This window comes from Paroedura picta, chromosome 2 (assembly GCF_049243985.1).
Source record: "Paroedura picta isolate Pp20150507F chromosome 2, Ppicta_v3.0, whole genome shotgun sequence".
In the NCBI taxonomy this organism is placed as follows: domain Eukaryota; kingdom Metazoa; phylum Chordata; class Lepidosauria; order Squamata; family Gekkonidae; genus Paroedura; species Paroedura picta.
The window spans coordinates 46,444,935-46,459,951 of NC_135370.1; the positions used below are offsets into that span (position 1 = coordinate 46,444,935).

A 15,017-nucleotide genomic window follows, 5' to 3' on the forward strand; every position below is an offset into this window, starting at 1 on the left:
CCAGCCCCAGTAACTGCGAGCCGCGCTGTGCGCGGCTCGCAGTTGCTCCCGGCCTGACGCGGTGAGAGGCGCGAAGCACCTCTCGCCGCGTCAGGCCAGCCCCTGAGGGAGCCCCCGGCAAGACTCCAGCCGCCGAGAACCTGCAGAAAAAAAAAAACCCCAGAGGAGCCTTTCGTCACTTCCAGCCGGCGCGCCTCCGAGAAGCAGCAGAAAGAGAAAAAAAACCCCAGAGGAGCCTTTCGTCGCTTCCAGCAGAAAGAAAAAAAAAACCCCAGAGGAGCCTTTCGCCACTTCCAGCCGGGCCGCGAAGGCCATGGCGCCGGGCCACAGCTCCCTCTCCCCGCCCCCCTGCAGTAAAAAACTTCCCAGGCCGCAAGCTTGCGGTCCGGGAAGCTTCTTACTGCGGGAGGGCGGGGAGAGGGAATCAGGGCCAGGCCGCGCCCGCGCGGCCCGATCCGCGGGCGCGGCCTGAAGCGTGGGCGTGGCGGGCGCGGCCCGATGCCCTGCCGGTCCCCAGCCTAATAAAGGTTGGGGACCACTGCCCCAGAACCTGCAGAAAAAAAAAACCCCAGTGGAGCCTTTCGCCACTTCCAGCCGGCGCGCCTCCGAGAAACAGCAAAAAGAACCCACCCCCCCCAGCCGCAGAAGATCAAAAAAACGCAGAGGAGCCGCCGCAGCCCAGCGCACCACGCCTGGGACTCCCCGCCCAAAACCACGAGACGCCGAGGAGCCGCCACCCGCCTCCTCTTTCAGGTAGCCTGTCCCTTGCTCTGTCCCTCGCCTGCCCCTCGCTCTGGTCCCCGCCTGCTAGCGCCCATTGTCTTCTTGATACAATGGGCTTTTTTACTAGTCACTAAAGATACCAAATAGTGCTTCACACACAAATGCACAACATTCCCCCCTCCTACAACCTGCCAGAAATTGAATTTTATTTTATTTGCATTATAAAGATGGTGTTTAGAAATCTTACACAGGCATCTTTTCATTCAGTATTTCACTAAGTGGTGGTTTTAATATAAAGACTGAGAAAGAAGGGCATCAACAATTAAACCAAATAGACACAAGCAGCTCCAGTGTACATTTACATAGAACAGCATCCTTACTTAACAGAGGGAAGCCATCCATCCATGAATCCATTCACAGATTCCTTGAAAGCTCACTCATTCAACCTGGTTGGCATTGGTAATAACCTTGTATGAAAGAGATCTTTGCATGTTCTGAAGTGCACACAGAATAACAGAATCACAGAATCATAGAGTTGGTTCAGCTTCAGGCAACTTGCTCATTCCACCACAACCTCCCAAAACCTTGCCAATGAGCTTGAAGGGGAATCTGGCTGGTTGTTCATTAGGACTGGGGTAGTCAACCTGTGGTCCTCCAGATGTTCATGGACTACAATTCCCATGAGCCCCTGCTAGCAAACGCTGTGGAGAAAGTAACTTTGACTCCGCCAAAAGTTTCTGAACAGAAATGGCTTATCAGATAACGGCCTGAGGGCCATTTTCCGCACAACTTAACTGTAGCTGAAGTCTTACGGTTTGTAAACGCCATTATTTTGAAGTTCCTCATGACGTCGTCAACAATCTGCAAAACACCCGCAAACTCCAGCAACATTTGGAATTTTATAGCGCTCCGGGGGGAATCGCAAAAAGTGGATTCTCCCTGAAAAAAACGCTACACTCCTGAGTACAATCCGCAACACATCAGCAAAAGGCATGTGTGTTCTCAAAATAGTGGTAGAAAGAATGTCCCTCCCTAACTCCCGCCCCCGAGCTTCTGGAGACACGATCGCCATTTCCCCCCCCTTAAACTGGTGAAAGCAATTAATAAGCGAGGCTTCTCTGGCTGAAGTTCCTCCACAAGGAATTCAGAAGTGCTTAACAGTAAAACAAAGCTCCCTTCTGCAATTGTCTTTAAAGTTTATGACCACAAAACAGCAGTTTGACACTGCCTGTAATTTCGGCCAGAAATTGCACCCATTGGGGGGGGGGGCTTTTTTTTTTTTCTTGAAGAGCATGTAAACGATTAAGCGCCAGCTCCTATGCCAATGAAAAAGGTCTTGAGACATCGAATGCTCGTTGCTACTGGTGCTATTTGGGGTTTTTAAAAAACAGTTTTTTTAAAGGGAAAGGGGCTTTTCGGAAGCACGAACAAAACAGTTCATTGGCTGTTCTGTTTGATTGACGGCCAGGGATGGGAAGAAGTGCGGAAAAATCTTGCCTCCTTTATTGAGATTCCGGCGAGACCGGAAACCTGTGGGGAATTAATAGACCGCTACTGGGACTGCAATATTCCACTAGAATTGAAGGTGTGCGGAATGATGAAATTCCACTATTAAACATAGCGTTTCTGCATACTGCAAACGTTTAGCAACATTGGTCATTGTGTGGAATGGCCTTGAGAGTCACTTAAATTGGCCTTTGCATAACATGGAATAATTGAAATGATGGCTATATTCATTATTTATTTATGCTATTTATAAATTACTGTCCTATTGATACTCAAAGTAGGTGACATGAAGTAAGTCAGACCAAGAAACAGAAAAGGACATCTGATAGATAAAGCAATAGAACTAAAATTACAGAAATCTGAAAATAGAGCATAAGTGTGAGACATATGTTAACAATGTCAAAAATGTTATCCCTTAAAGTCATTTTCTGCTTAGCCTCTATTGTTCTTAAATTTCAGATTGAAATTGCCTAAAATTAATGTAAGCAATACATCTCAAAGCTCCATGAGGCTTGCAGAGGTATACAAGGTATGTCTTTTGGGTGACAGCGCCAAATTTATGGAAGCACCTGAGGCAGACTAACACAACTACATTCCCACATTAAAAAAGCAGGAACTTGTTCCAGCACTTTTCACCTCTAAGACTCTCTACTATAATGGAGCACTGATACAAATGCAATGGAAAAAATTAGAAAGGATATTTTAAGTTTATTGTATATTTTTATCATTTTATTGTAAACTGCCTCATAGATTCCAATAGTCAAGAAGATGGACTACAAACTTTTCATAAACACTTCCTTTTTTATAGTCACAAACAGAGCTGTCTCCCTCCTATAAGTCTCAAAATAACAAAGAAATTCATCATTCCAAATACTTAAATTCAGATTTCTGGTCACCAAGTTTAAATATAGTAGTTTCTTCATAAGCTCAGCTCACTCACTCCTGCACTGGCCAAGAGTCTTGCCAAGCACTTAAGTTAAAAATAAAAGTAATACAGATTGCTATACTTCACACGCTTTATCAAAAGCTGAACCACCAGATCCAGAGCAAACTAAACACAGCCTCAAATGCATTGCAAAGTCCAAAGTGCTAAATTATTAACTAGAAATATCTGATAATCTCATTCACAGCAAGCCACAGTTTCATTAAACTGAATGGCATAATGTGACTGTGAAATCCAATATTTTTTATTTATCCAGTTTATGCTGGTAATGAGGCTGATGTACAAATGTAGGGGGAGGGGGAGTTAATAAATAAGAACTTCCAAACATTTCCACACGGTGCTGTTCAAATGGGCACCATTTTGAGCATGAATCTTCTGCCGGCCAAATATTGCTGCTCATCACATGGTTGGATCCTAAGAATCACAGTAGTGTTCAAACAATGGATCTCTTCCATTTCCCTTTTTCCTGCTAAACCTCTCTGCTCTCTCGAAATCTATTCTCCAAGTTCTGGAGATCCTACAGAACAACATGGTACATGACATGAGTAATGACATGACATAAAGGGAATACACAAACTTCCCTATACCAAATCAGACCATTGACCCATTGACACTGTTGTCTCCTCAGACTGGCAGCTGGTTTCCAGGATCTCAGGCAGAGATTTTTTATAGAATCATAGAGTTGGAAGTAGGCTTGTGTGATTCGGCCGCTTCGGCGGCTGTTTCCTCCGGGTGCACCCAGCGCCGTGCTGCGGGGGGGGGGGGGGGCGGTGCCAGCAGCAGCGTGACAGCAGGCGCAACCACGCCTGTGTGGTGCTGCGCGGCGCTGGCTTCGCCTGGAGGGAACGGCCGCCGAAGCGGTCGAATCACACAAGCCTAGTGGGAAGATACCTCCTGGGTCATCTAGTCCAACCCGCTGCACTATGCAGGACACTCACAACTTCATATCTCCTACCTCCTGATCCTGGTAGCTAGATATGCTGGGACTTTTTGCACGCTAAGCAGAAGCTCTACTGCTGACCCACAGTCCCCAAAACCACAGACATCCTTGGCACAAGGGCTAACTTGTGTCCTCACTAGTTTAACAATTCAGAACAAGGTACAGAGCAACCCCTTAATAAATGCTGAGTCTTAGCCGGATGATTTAAAACTCAGTGATTCCACATGCTTGACTTTCTCAAGTGTTCAACTCTGTCTCAAATTGCTTTTGTTTTGGGAGGGGGACAAACTCCCAATAGCTGGACCCGATCAGCAGTCTAGCCACAGCATGTGCTCTAGTCACAGCTTCTGAACACTCTTCAAGGGTAGCCCCAAGTAGAGCACATTGTGATAGTCCAGTCTAGGTGAGGCTGAAAGACAGAGTAATTGGCTTAAGACAACCCATCAACCTTTATGGATGAGTGAGAATTTGAACCTCTCCCCAGTGCTAGTCAGATATTTTTAACTACTACCCTATATACAAGAGCCTCTTGTGGCGCAGAGTGGTAAGGCAGCCGTCTGAAAGCTTTGCCCATGAGGCTGGGAGTTCAATCCCAGCAGCCGGCTCAAGGTTGACTCAGCCTTCCATCCTTCCGAGGTCGGTAAAATGAGTACCCAGCTTGCTGGCGGGTAAACGGTAATGACTGGGGAAGGCACTGGCAAACCACCCCATATTGAGTCTGCCATGAAAACGCTAGAGGGCGTCACCCCAAGGGTCAGACATGACTTGGTGCTTGCACAGGGGATACCTTTACCTTTACCCTATATACACTTCACAGCCTTATCTAATCCTATGCTTCGGGAAGTGGAGCAGACTGTCTGATATGCTGCTTTTGTCACTATTTTCTGGTTATTTTCTAACTTCCAGCTGAACGGAATAAGTCAAATCCAAAATAAGAAATACTCTGATGGGGTAACTTAGTGCTAAGGTCTTTTCTGCTGAAGTCTGATAAGCCACCATTCTCCCCCCCCCACCCTCACCCCCCCATGCACACATCCAGAGTTGATCAGTGACCTTTCCAGCTTCTCTAAGAGATGGAAATTCTATTCAGACCAGCATTTTTATGCATTATGGGAACGTGAGATTGTTGCTATAACATCATTTTTTAAAAGGCATTCAAAGAACCTCAGATATCCTTAAAAAGCAATCAAACTATTTGCAAAGGTCAAAAACAATTTATCACGAACAACAGAGGAACCCAAATTCAATCACAGATATGGACGAGGAAATTGCAGAGGATATGATCCTATTCTTAGTCCTTTGCCATGTTCAGCTAAAGCCTGACGTTTCATTGACAACTGCTAAACACAAGACCGAGCGGGAGAGGTATTCCTTCTCTATCCACACTACTTTGTCCAGTTTAAAATTGGGGAGGAATTTGAAGAAGACAACAATGTCCAGAACACAGGGAATGCAGGAGTTTGGTTACCTGGGATGGTGACAAGCTTGTTTATGTCCAGATAGGAGAAAAACAGAGGCTGGAGTCACTGGATCGAAGGCGATGAACTCTGTTTGGGACACCGTTGTGAATAGTAACTAAGCAGGGAGGTCTTCAAGAAAGCATGAAGCGAATCTCAGAGGCACACAACTTTGTGGAAGAGTTGAGAAGTAGGTGTTGAACTCATGGATCAAGAAGGCACCTTTAAAAGTCAAATGTTTTGTAATTGCATTTTCCAAAGGATCTTCAGATAAAAAATGGTCACTGTTACCAGCATGTATGAAAGATGTTCTAGCAACCCCCTTGTTTTTTTTTTAAACTCCAAAATGAAAGTATTTATGTACTTTTATCACAAGGTTCAGTTAGGTGACAGTGGGCCATTTTAATTTCATGCATGCTGAATTCCTGTAGTTTGTATTTTGTAGTAGGGAGGGCAGGACAAAATGTAATAAATAAATAGAAATAAATAAAAGCTCTTATTTTGAAGCTTTGTAGGTATTAAACACTGTTTTTGCTGCATAAGCACTCAGCTGTTGAACTTAAGTGCAATGGGCTTTCTACAATTACAAAGAAAGGAATAATGACTCAACATAACATGCTAAAATGATGCCCTTGGGGGCAAAGAAAAAACCCTGACTTCACGGATACACTGATGGGATTAGAACTGGCAGTGACTAACCAGGAAAGAGATCTCTGGGTCACAGTGGATAGCTCAGTGAAAATGTCAACTCAGTGGAAAAGACAAATGTCATTTTAGTTATTACTAGGAATGTGACGGAAAATAAAATGGACAGTGTTGTAATATTGTTACAGGAAGCCACAATATGGCTACATTGGCAATATGTAGCTGTAAACCGCCAAGAGCCATAAAGAATGGGCGGTATAAAAATCCAAACAAACAAACAAACAAACATTTCATATTAAAGACTGGAACTGGAAAAAGGTACCAAAAAGGGCTTCAGGAAATCTAGGACGTGGAACGTCCTTCTCTGTTTTTAAAATCTGGGACTTTTTCATTTACAGAAAAGAAAACCAAAGCAGACTAGAGTAGAATTATACCAGCATGGTATGGTGATTTAAATGTTGGACTAGAACCCCATATGCATCTTGGAAGCTTGCTGGGTGACTGTGAGCCAGCCCCCTACTCTCAGCTTAACCTACCTCACAGGGTTGTGGTGCGGAGGATACAGGACATGAGAATAATGGGAGCTGCTTTGGGTCCCCATTGGGGTGAAAGGGGGATATGAATAAATAAATAGAACTTCATAAAAGTATGCATAGAGTATAGAGAAATCAGATTTCCCCCTCCCTTTCCCATAGCACAAAGGCTCAGGGTCACCCAATGAGATTGAGTTAAAGTAGATTCAAGAAATGCAACTAAATACTTCTTCAAACAACACTCGATTTAAGGGATATGTTTTCACAAGATGGTGATGTGAAGGGCAGATAGCTCCAATCAAATAGCTATTAGCCCAAATAGTTAAATAAAACTTTTAAGCTGAATACAGATTCTCTGATTTGTCTTGGCTGTTGATATAGCTAAAAACAAATAAACCAAAAAATATTTGGCTTTTATTCGGCTCTGCCAAATAACTGGGGGTGGGGGTGGGGAGACACAAACAAATTTACCTTTTCATCTCTCTCCTCTAGGAGTTTTCCCCACCTTTTGCTGTAGTTTCCCGGGCAACAGGAGGGAGGGGGAAGGGACATCTTTGCCCCTTAGGAGGGAGCTAGAGCCAGTCATTGCAATGCATTTTGCAAACAGCATTGTAATGAGGTCTACAAGTTGCAACCTTGTTGCTGGCTTCAGCTGTGGGCTCCAGAATAACAACTTGGCTTTCCACAGCTGTTTCCCAGGTAACAGGAGGGAGGGGAGTAGGATTTGCCAAGTAGGAATTTAGGTTAGGGGAAAAACTTTAGTCAATCACAGAAGCTTGCTGTTTTTGCAATTCTGTACATGGCCGGTGAGCATAAAAGCAAGGGTCTAGCTGACCTGGACTCCATGGTTGCTTGAGAGACAGGCGAAGAAAGTAAAAGTTAGATCTACATGGATGCTCCTGGATCCTCCACTTTTTAAAACTGAACTCTAACAAATCCAGTATCAAAACACATGTGGAAGGCACAATAGCAAAAAACATAGTTGAAATATATGGAGCCTCATGATTGTTGCACTAGATAATCTGAAATTCACAATAAACATTTTAATATAATTGCAGCACAGGGCTTTAGTTCCTCCCTAACTAAGCTAGTAGTAGGAAGATGTGAAAGAGACAAAGTTCTCTTCAAACTGGTAGTTATTTAAGAAGATGAAGATTTGATTTTGAAGAGTCTCAAAGCAGCTTCCAATCGCCTCAAATTCCTCTCCCCACAACAAACACCGTGAGGTAGGTGGGGCTGAGAGAGCTCCAAGAGAACTGTGGCTAGCCCCAGGTCACCCACCTAGCTTCATGAGGAGGGGGGGAGGGATGAAACCCATTGCTCTTAACCACTACACCATGCTAGCTAATAGCTTATGACTTTCTAAAAAGCAGTTTGCTGTGTTCTGTGCTTCACTGGAGGCAGGCCCCATTAGAGAAATTTCCAGTTTGTTTTCTTGAGAGGGAGGGTGCTCCTGCATTTCCATACAAGAAATCAGACTTGTTCCTGTGTAGATTATAGTCAGGAGGAGTTCAAGAAAAAGCCTTAAAGTATCTTCTGTCAGGGTCAAGGCCAAGGAGAAGTCTAGAGGGGTGGAGTGGAAGACTGTGGCTTTCCCCCAGCCTGTGCAAAGGACTGTTTCATAGCCACCTTCCATCACTCTGACTTCTGGCTGTAGTAGTGCAATAAAGGATCCATGCAAGGAACTCTAATTGACTGATTGATTGAATAACTGACCGTCATTCCCAGCCCTGCTGGTTCATGGCAGTTAACAACAAATAAAAATAATAAAATAACATAACCCCCCCCCTTCCCCATTAACCTATGGCCTAACTCCCAGCTCTATTATGCAACCCACCAACCTCATCCACCACCACCTCACACTAGTATGCCCAGGAAGATGGGGAAATGGCAGTCTGGGGAGGGGCAAGATCTTTCCTGATCCGACTGGCTTCAACCAAAGGCCTGGTGGAAGAGCTCCATTTTACAGGCCCTGTGGAATGGTGCTAGCTCCTGCAGGGTCCTGAGCTTTCCCAGTGGTGGAGATGACTGTCACATGGATCACTGTGGCAAGGTGATCTCAGGACAGCTAGGGCGCTAGCAGCTGAGTCTAGCGCAGGTAGAAAAATGCCAGTTGGACTACCCTTGCAACCTGGGTCTCGACAGACAGGGAAGACTCCAGGATCACCCTCAAAATCTTGGCAGTGCATAAGATCTTAAGTTGCATGCCATCAAGTGGACAAGGGTGCTTCCTGATTTGGCCTGGTCCTACTGAACCACAGGACCTCTGTCTTCTTGGTGTTTAGTTTCAGATGACTTTGTTTGATCCAAACCATCACCTCTTCCATGCCTCTGGAAAAAATTTCTTAGGGGGAATCAGGGCAGCTGTCCATCCAGAGAAATAGCTGGGAGTCATCAGCGTACTTGGCCAGAGTGTGAATTAAGATGTTAAATAAAGTGGGGGAGAGGACCGCACCCTGCAGAACACTGCATGTGAGAACATGATTGCTCATCCCCTACCTCCACCATCTTTATTCGGTTCTGGAGAAAGGAACACAACCACTGTAAGGCTGTCCCCAAAATCCTGGCCATGACAAGGCTGTGGTCCAGCAACTCATGGTCAACAATGTCAAGCACTGTTGACACGTCAAGCATTATGAGAAGGGACAAACTGCCTTGATCCAGTTGGTGATGGAGATAATCTATCAGGGTGACTAGTATCATCTCCACTCTGTGGCCAGACTGGCAAGGATCAAGGGCTGAAGTTTCATCCAAGTATGCTAGAAGTTGGTCCCCTGCAGTCATTTCAACCACCTTACCCAGAAATGCCAAGTGTGAGACCAGATGGTAGTTGTCCAGGACATGGGGATCCAACAATGACTTCTTCAATAATGGGTATACCACCACCACCTTCAGACGCTCTGGGAACTCCCCCCAACGAGAGGGGGAGATTGACAATCTCCTGGAGCGGTTCTCCTATCTGCCTGTCCCCCAATTTCAGGAGCTAGGATGGGCAGGGATCGAGGGAGCAAATGGTCAACCCCACCAAAGCCAGCAACTGGTCCACTTGGACTAATGAAAGCCAGCAGAAGCCATCAAACTGCTTCTGACAAGGTAGCCAAGGGGTCCCCAGTTCCCTTTCAATATCAACTGTGGATGTACGGTCACGGCAGAGAGACGAGACCTTAACTGTGAAATAGCTTGCCAAAGGCTTGCAATTCAAATCCAATCTGCTAGAAATTTGGCACCCTCCTTGAGGGCAATATGATATAGAACTATGCTAAATAATTGGGCGGGACTCTTGTTTAGCTGCCTTTATAGCCATCTCATACACATTCATAAGCATGTGATAAGATGTTCTCGTATCCTCAACGTGGGTCTTTCTTCACACGTGCTCTAGTCATCTCACTTCCTTCTTCCTGTCTCTTGTCCCCTCTGAAAACCAGCGAGCCAGTTTCAGGCAAGGGTGGAGAAGGCGTCAGGGAGCAATCTCATCAATGGTGGTGGGAAGCCAGACATTCCAGCCCTGAAGATGTACTTGTCCTGGAACAAAATGGCCACCTAAGGTCGGAAACTGATGGAGGACTAAGAACCCAGGAGGGTTGAGGCTGCTGCTGGGGTGAGGCTACCTCGGGTACACTGGGCAGGTGTCTCAGCAAGAGGAAGAGCTGCCTGAGCTGCCTTATGGGGTGAGCATTGGGGATTATTACTGAATGCAAAGAGAATACCAGTTGTTCATGAGAATGAGTTTGGGTGTTTACATATCACTTTATCATTTTGCATGTTTGTGATTCTGGGAAGGAAGTGATAATACAAAGGAGGACAGGACCAAAACATTGTGTCAACTCAACCATGATCCAAAACATTATGGGACACACAGAGTACCTACTTAAACATATTAGGCAGATGTGCCTTTAAAAAACAACTGAGAGTTAAACCAGAAAATTCAACAGTTCTCAGCACAATAGAGTGCTCTTTGGATCAGTGGGAAGGTTAATCTGGGATGGTGTTCATGATTCATAAAAATCCGATATATTACTCACTCTCATTTTTCTTATGATTCACTCACGCTAAGTGCATTCTAGCTGAGACTAACAAATTGATAAAGGCCATTAATTCATCAGGAAGGCAGGGAAACTTTGCCTTCCAGTGAAAGATCCAGTTAGAATTCATAATCTGCAAGTCAGAGCAGCCATTCCTATTTCCAGCTATTGGGTTTTATGCTCACAAAAGTTATCAGGATAGTTCAGTGCACCTTACACTGAATTAGTTAGAATGGAGAAACTTAAGATATGGTAATTCAATAAAGTAATACTAATGTTTTAATGTTAAATTGAGAGAACTACCACCAGTAATGTCATTTGGTGATACTATGTTTGTATCATATACACTGTATAAATGTATCATACAACAATTAATTGTATTTCATAAAATATCAGATATGGTAGACTGGTAGATATTTTTTTAGTGGTTTATAAGTTTGACTATAAAACTTTTCAGCCTCTCCTCTCCTCTGGCTCCTCTAATATAATTTTGGTTCTCAATTTCTTCAGTATTTGATATCCCTTACCCCTTCTGGCTTAATGCAATATTTATCTTCTGGTGTCTCTATGTAATTCAGTACCTTGAAATGTGCTGGTTTTATAGGAAAACGAACACGATTAATGGATGTGCAGATAATCAGGGATTTCCAGAAATACAAAGACTTGTCAACAAAGTAATGGAAAGGCATCCATATATAATAGAAGTCATGAAGACCACCAGAAGTTGTTAAAATCATCAGACCAAAACTTACTGAGGATCCCTGGCCCAAAGAAAGTGAAACTGGCCTTTTCAGCTTTGGCCCCAGCCTGATGGAACGCTCTGCCAAATTAGATCAGAGCCCTGCAGGACCTTAACCAGTTCTGAAGGGCCTGTAAGACAGAGCTTTGTCACCAGGTCTATGCTTGATGCCATGATGGACCATCAAGAAGTGCTGACCTCACTGCTGGAAACTGAGGGAAGATCTGCCCTCCAAAGGTTTGACCCCCACCAGCCTAAATTAGTCAGGGGCTATTGGACTATAAAAGACTATATTGAATGTTTATATTTTTAATTGTTACTACATGTTGTTAACACACTGAGCATTTAGGAATGGAAGACTATAAAAATAAAGATTTATTTTTTATTTTTTTTTGTGTGTTGCCTGAACACTACAATGTTCTAATGTTATGCAGGCCATATAAACTGGTGTGCTTGTGGTGGAAATACCATATTCTTCCCCCATGGCTGTATCAGCTGTAACAACTGACAATTCTAATAGGGGATATGCTGAATTTCATGAGGAAAAGTCTGTAAATTATTAAACAGCATGAAAGGATAAGTCTCCTTTGGTTTTTGCCAACCTCAAAGTCACACGCTCACCAAAGGGCAACATATTTTCCATGACAGCAACCTGTCCACTTTTCTGAATTAAGAGCTCTCAGTTTGGAAAAGGTGAAATATATCTGCATGATCAGCCGCTAAGAGCTCATACTGTATTAAAACTGTGTATTAAAATGCTGTTTTAACTTTCTTCCATTTAGATATTTAAAGTCTTCTCACATTCACTATCCTGTTAGTTAAATCACGCATTTGACAGTGTTACAAGAGTGTCCATGAACAAATGGACAGGAGACATCAAAATGAACAGAGAGAATATTTTATCTGTCAAAAATATTATTCAGGAGGCAGCCTGGACTGATTACAGATAAGACACTGAAAGAATCCCTTTCATGCCCAAAATGACAGAGCTGAATTAATAATTTTGTCACTGGCTTGCCTTAGATAAAATCAGTTGCTCTCTTGAGACTAAGCTGCCCAAAAATGGTAGAATGGAATGCAGTTAGAAAACTAGCTCAATGTGCTATTTTTAGACATGGCATCACTTCAAGGGAATTTTAAAGTAGGTTTACCAGACCCAAACCCAGTTCATATGAAATTCTGTCCCTCAAAAAAACTATCAGCAGAGTTCACCACTTGGTTCTTTCATAGCCTTAGGAGAGGATGTGCCAAAGCCTGGCCCTTCATTTTAACAACATGGGAAATATTCTGTGAAAGCAGCATTATTTCCTTTAAAGCAGACCTCCTTTAGAAGTCTTATCACATCACATTTTTTAAAGCAAGCCAGGCAGGTGAAGAAGCAATGGAGAGACAACGACCCTTCTGAAACTTAGGTGTCGCAGCAGGGAGAAGCAAGAAAAGGAGATAGCTTGAGTTCTTATCTAGTTTATATGTAATGAAAAGGATAAAGGATTCAATTTGCAAGTAAATAAGGTATTTGTCCAGCACCCCTCCCACATATGCCCAACCCTAACAATCTCACTCTTTATTTCATCTCTTCCCTGTCCTACATCACAGGATCTTGAGGAGGCATGCTGGATCCCCCCCCCTACCCCAGCATCACCACCCAAATCCCATGTGGTGGGCCAGAATGAGCAATCAGCCTCAGGTGACCCAGACAATACACTCCTAGCTATGGAGGGAAAAGTGTGAACCTGGTTCTTCCAGATTTCCCCTACCCCTAGTTCTTATCCTTCCTGCATTTCCCGCAGAAACAGTGGGACTGTTATTCAATTAACATAATTTAATTTAGTTTACGTGTTTTGTGTGAATCCTTTTACCCTCCCTGAGTCAACCGTGAAAAGGTGGGCAATAAATCTGATCTTCAGTGCTGGGTTAGAGTTGGATCTGGTAGCAGCTGATCCCATCCCATGGTCAGACCACTATGCCCTGAAAGCCTGGCTCAGGACACCGCCCACTCAGGGTGTGGGCATATTTTAGCCTGCCCGTGGAGACTTATGAATCTGATCCATTTCCTGAATGCTTTGTGGGAAGTGATACCTCCCAGCGACTTGCTAGCAGTGCTAGTGGAGGACTGGCAATCCCGTTTGACTGCCACTGTCAACGAGATCACTCCAGGGCTACCTCTCCGCCCTCACCTCAAACTGGCTCCCTGGTATACCAGGGAGAAAAGGCAGAGGGAAGTGAGATGGCTAGAGTGAGTGTGGAGGAAGACTTGCGACAAAGCGGAAAGAACATTTTATCACACACTTCTGAGGACATATGGGATGGCGGTTAGGGCAGCTAAATGAGATCTTTTGCCTGGCCCAGTTATTTAGGGTAGTTCGATTCAGGGGTGCCAAAATAGTAGTCAATTGGCACTTGGCTGTGTGGCATTAGCAAGCTTTTTCATGGATAAGGTTTTTTGATCTGCTGGGATCTTTCTTCCACCCTTAATACAGAGAACTGTTGGCCGAAAAGGGGGAATACGTGTGATGGCTTCAGGTTGGTCTCAGAAGCCTAAGTAGATGAGGTGCTGGGATTGGTGAAGGGGACCACCTGCCCCCTTAGAATCATAGAATCATAGAGTAATAAGAGTTGGAAGGGACGCCATGGGTCATCTACTGCAATCCCCTGCACTATAGAGCAGTGGTCCCCAACCACCGGGCCGTGGCTCCCTCTACCCGCCCCCCCCGCAGTAAGAAACTTCTCAAGCCTATCACTGATTCTGTATTCTGATTCAGTCTTCTGTTGTGTTTGCTACCCCTCCCCGTTTAGTATTGAATAAGTAGCCCCTCTAATCCAATCATTTATAAATATGTTGAACAACACAGGCCCCGGGGCACTCCACTTGTCACTCTTCTCCAAGAGGATGCTGACCCACTAACAAGTACCCTTTGGATATGATCTGTCAACCAGTTATCGATACACCTGACAGAATTGGGATCCATACTGCATTTTACCAACTTGTCAACAAGAATATCATGTGGAACCTTACCAATTTTTTTACTGAAACCCAGATAAACGATGTCCACAGCATTCCCCTGATCCAGCAAGGTAGTCACTTCCTCAAAAAAAAGGAGATAAGGTTGGTCTTACATGACTTGTTCTTGTGAAACCCGTGCTGAGTCTTAGGAATCACAGCTCTCTGTTCCAGCTGCTCAAGGACTGACTGTTTGATGATTTGTTCCAAAATGTTGCCAGCTACAGATGTTAAACTGGCTCTTTCATCTGGTACCTCACCTGTTCTCCAAGAAGTGTCAAAAATAATGGACAAAGGTTCAGAGATTACATCTGCAAGTTCTTTTAGTACACTTGGATACAATTAATCTGGCTCAGAAGACTTTGTTTCATTTAAGGAAACAAGGTGTTTATGGACTGCCCCTGCAGTGATTCCCATCCCCTTGTTGTGTTATGTTTTTGACACATTGAGCACTATTTCCCTCACTGGAGAAGACTGAGGAGAACTAGGAACAAAGCACTTCAGCCCT

At 44.3% G+C, this 15,017-nt stretch overlaps 1 long non-coding RNA gene across 2 annotated transcripts in view; it reads right to left on the minus strand.

The window, feature by feature from the left end:
• The window catches only part of LOC143828650 (uncharacterized), a 28,933-nt gene that overhangs the window by 1,998 nt on the left and 11,918 nt on the right, over positions 1-15,017 (minus strand). The window contains exons 1-2 of one of the 2 annotated variants that reach the window (XR_013227797.1): positions 7,219-7,328; positions 5,581-5,791 (exon numbers count right to left, since the gene is read on the minus strand). This is a non-coding gene — a long non-coding RNA (uncharacterized LOC143828650). Of the gene's footprint in view, positions 1-5,580; positions 5,792-7,218; positions 7,329-15,017 lie in introns of those variants that run through there. The other variant, XR_013227796.1, reaches the window with a different exon arrangement.